This window comes from Nicotiana tabacum, chromosome 18, assembly GCF_000715075.1.
Source record: "Nicotiana tabacum cultivar K326 chromosome 18, ASM71507v2, whole genome shotgun sequence".
NCBI classification, from domain to species: domain Eukaryota; kingdom Viridiplantae; phylum Streptophyta; class Magnoliopsida; order Solanales; family Solanaceae; genus Nicotiana; species Nicotiana tabacum.
In genome coordinates this window covers 94785010-94790058 of record NC_134097.1, presented here as the reverse complement: position 1 = coordinate 94790058, position 5049 = coordinate 94785010, and positions in this window count along the sequence as shown.

Below are 5049 nucleotides of genomic sequence, written 5' to 3'. Positions count from 1 at the left end.
TTTTTATGTTTCTGTATCTTCTCATAATCCATTCATGTTTCTTGATACCATGAAAATTTCTTTTTCAAGAGCTTCTGGATCATCATCAATATGATTTTTAGGTCCTTCAGTAGTAGTCTTGAAAGCAATTGTTTTCTTTTTTTTCTTTGTCTGCCATGTGGTAGGTAAACTTCTCAGGATTTTTTGAACTTGATCATCACTTGAGTAAGGTTTACGAAAGGCTTTTAGATCACTAATAATTTTACTGAATCTTGCAAACATCTCCTCAATGGACTCTCCTTATTTCATCTGGAAGAGTTCATTATCGTGAACCAACAGGTTTATCCGAGTTTCTTTCACTTTGCTGGTTCCTTTATAGATAACTTCCTGTTTGTCCCACATTTATTTGGCGGTATCACAACTTGAAATTTTTTCATATTCTTCTCCACTTATAGCATTATAAAACAAGTTTCGTGCCTTAATATTATGTTGAGCGACAACTATTTGCTCATCTGTGTATTCATCTATATCTTCAGGATCATCGGGTGGTTGAGCTACTACTAGCATTGGATAATTTTCCTTTTTGATAACACATCATACTTTGACATCATAGGACTTTGCATAAATTTACATGCGCACTTTCCATTGCGAGAAGCATTGTCCATTGAAATATAGTGGCCTTACTTGCGATGTCCCTTCTTGAAAAAGTGCTCCAATAATTACTTAGTTTGACATGATCTTTTCTCACTAGCTGTTAAGCAAAAGATAAAAGTGTAAGGCCTGATCTGATACCAATTTAAGGTATAAGAGGGGGAGGGAGGGGGTGAATTATCGATTTTTCTTTTTGTACCCTAAGTAGTTGACTAGTTTACTAATTAGTCGACTGAAGGTAAGAACATAATATAAATAAAAAAGAAATAAAATACAGGAATTAAAGACACCAGAAGTTTTATACTAGTTCGGATTCAATGTGAATCCTACGTCCAGTTCCCTTAGGCTGCAAGGGTGTTCTCTTTCAGTATTTGAAGTTTCTCGATATAAGAGAGTTGATGTAGCTTTACTCCAATAGCTAGTCACTATGTCAACTTTCGCTTCTTGATACAATGCCTCGCCGGTATTTTTCTCTTTTTATTCTCTCACTAATTACACATCAAATCTAAAGTGAACTACAATGCTTGGTTGGAGTAAAACAAAAAAAGTGATAGTGGTTCGTTCAAAGTATGTCTCTTCAAAGCTGGTGCAGTGGTCGTTTATACTTCGTGAACCCTTCATGTCTTGTGAATCTTGAGAGGTTGCAAACCCAAGTGAGTTGATCTCAGAAAGGAATCCTAGATTGATTCTTTCCAATTATAGAATATTTCTTCTGTTGATTTATCTTGACCTGTGATCTTGATTTATTTCTTCCTTTGTTGAGTGGATATTCCCGTTATCAGAAATATCAAATCAAAATCCCTTGATTTCTTCTTCAATTGACGTCCTTATATGGAGGAATCTTTAGTGCATAATTTCGTGCCCTTGATTTCCTTTGATTGTGGTCCTTCTTATAATATCCTCCTTGATCTCATGCTAAAACCTTGACTGATTTCGTCTTTGATTTTCCACTACTCCTTCCTTTTTCATATTGATTCTTCTATGCTTCTTTTCCATTGCTCAAGGACTATTTCTACACATAAAGAGTAATTCGTTATTTTGCATCATTAAAATAAACTTAGATTTAACAATAGTTACTTGTTTAGAATTAGGTAGAATAACCTTAGCCAAACACCCCCACACTTTCAGAATTTTCAAGTTAGGGGCAAACTCTTTTCGTAATGCATACGAAGTTTTATCTTACTTCTTATGAGAGACTTCATTAAGAATATAACATGTAGATAAAATATCTTCCCCCCCCCCATATATTATCAGATAAATCCTAATTCAAAAGCATAGAATCCATCATTACCTTAAGGGTTCGATTTTTTCATTCGGCTATACCATTTTGTTGGGAAGTATAGGGAGCACTAACCTTATGTATAATTCCATTTTTCTTAAAAAAGGCTTCTAGAGTATTAGTACTATATTCATCACCCTTGTCAGACCTAAGTCTTTTGATTTTTCTGTCTAATTAATTTTTTAATTCTACTTTGTATTTCAAAACTATGATTTCAACCTTATCTTTTAACTTAAGAAGATATACCATAAGAAAACTCATCTACAAAAGTGATGTAGAATTTCTTTCCATCCTTACTAACAATATTCTTGAAATTTTCTAAGTATGAATGCACTAGTTCAAGCAATTCTGTCTTTCTACTAGTTATATTCTTAAAAGGATTTCTCGTATGTTTTGCTTCTACATAAACAAGACATTTAGAAAAATTATCAATATTAACTACAAGAATGAATTCTATTTTTCTAGGTCTTTTAATAAAAACAATATTAACATGACCTAATCTACCATGCCACAAAATCAACAGACTAAGAAATATAAGACGAATTGGAAGTACTAGCATTATTGGTAATCCCTTGAGAAATATTCAGTACAAATAAACCTCCACTGAGGTAATGTCACGACCCAAAACCCAACCTGTCATGATGGCGCCTATCATGGTACTAGGCAAGCCGACTACTCAGACATTTCTAACACTTTCCACTTTGAAATATACTAAGAACAGCTAAATAAATGAGAATCTCACAAAAACGAGATAGAATATCATAACTCAAAACATAAGTTTCACCCAAAACTGGGGTGTCACTAGTACATGAGCATTTATATAATGGCATAGTCTGGTACACTGTCAAGAAAGTAGAACTGAATAAATAACTGAAAGATAGGGGAGGAGAGTCAGGGTCTGCAGACGTCATGCAGCTACCTCGATGATCTCCGAAAGTCTGAACTCTGTGAATCAGCAACTGCCGTGTCCAGAAGCACCTATATCTACACACGATGTACAAGGTGTAGCGTGAGTATAACCAACTCAATAAGTAACAAATCTACCCTTTGGACTGAAAGTAGTGACGAGTTTGAGTATTACAGTTCACATGCAGTATTAACATTATAGATATTTACGGAAAATACGACAGTAACATCTCAGAAATTCATAATCTACAAGTAATGGTACAAGAATTTAGACATGTTTTCAGGTTTTGTAATAAAACTCAACACAGAACAGGGCAGATCCAGCCCAAATGCAAATAAACCAGGGCAAATCCAGCCCAAAATGTAAATAAACCAGGGCAGATCCAGCCCAAATATAAATAACTGGTAGCATTGCGCCTACTGTGGATGTGCAGACTACGGAGGGGACGATCCATCCCAAGCACTATAATAAGCCAAATCCTGGCATGAATTGATAAAGCCTGTTGCGGCGTGCAGCCCGATCCCATGAATATCGTCATAATAGACCCTCAACTTCACTCAGTCATTAATCTCTCCAATCTTTCGGACTCACCAGAACCACAATAATCATCCCAAACAATGATGATATGATGTATCAAATAAAATACAATAGAGACTGAGACGTATCATGCAAATAATAGTTGTGACTGAGTATAAAATGACAAATTACGCAAATAATTCAACATGTAACACGACCTCTGTGGGTCCCAATAGTACCAACATGGATCCTAAGCAGTATTTCAAACATGACTGGCAGCTCAATTACTCTAACACATGGGTGAAATTACAATAACAACAAGATTATTCAACTATACAGTTCCACGGAATCGACCAAGTCATAATTCTTACGATGTACACCCACACGCCCGTCACCTAGCATGTGCGTCACTTCAATATCAATCACATAACACGAAGTTTGGTGTTTCATACCCTCATAACTAAGTTTAAAAGTATTACTTACCTTAAAATGTGCAAAAATCTACTCCAACAAGGTCTTGCCTCGCGAAACGGCCTCTGAATGCCTCGAATTTAGCCAGTAACAATTCGATATAATCAACTCAAGCTATAGGAATCAATTCCATATAAAAATGTTATATTCTTAATCAAAAGTCAAAAAGTCAACACAAAAATCGGCCCCCAAGCCTACATCTCGAAATCCGATAAAAGTTACAAAATCCGGAAGCTCATTCAACCAAGAGTTCAACCATACCAAAATTATTAAAATCTGGCACCAACTCGCCACTCAAATTCGCAAATTAAACTCTCTAATTTCCTAGCCTCAAACTCTGAAAATTACACCTAAAAACACACAAACTATGTGGGGAAATCAATGGGGAAACATAATTATTGATAAAAATAACCACAAGTGACTTACCTCAAGAATCCATTCGAAACTGTCACGCCCCAACCTGGGGAGGCGTGGCTTGTACCCGGTGTTGTACTAGCCCGAGAGAATCACTATATAACTCATTTGTTTTTATTCTGTAACTATCATGGGCCAACATGACCACGACTCATAATGTATATTTATAAGTGGGCCACAACTCGTAATATATAACTATAAGTGGGCCACAAATCGTAATGTATAACTATAAATGGGATACAACTCGTAATGTATAACTATAAATGGACCACAACTCGTAATGTATAACTGTAAGTGGGAAAAAACTATATCAATGAACCATCTTTTCTTAAAACATGAATACATCTAGGCCGTCAAGGCCTCTGACATACTGTACAAAATGAACCTCTATCAACAAAGCCTCTAAGATTATTTGACATCAAATGGGACAGGGTGCCAGCCTACCCATAAGTATGTAACAAAACTCTAACACGATGACTTATAGACTCGGTTGCACTCCGAATGAGGTGGAGTCTTACTGATCCTTCGCTGAATGCTAACCTCATCTACTATGAGAGCTCATCAATATGATTATCTATACCTACAGGCATGAATGCAGAGTCCCCAACAAAAGATCGCCAGTACAAATAATGTACCGAGTATGTAAGATGAAACTGAAACATAACAATAAGTCAACATTAATTAAAGACATATAAGAATCAACCCGAATCTCTAAAGTGCCACCGTATATGCATACTTATTATACTTATATATATAATGCTTCTTTTGTATACTATTATCTATATCTTATGATGCATGACTGCCCAGCTGATTAGTGGTATCTGCCCGACCG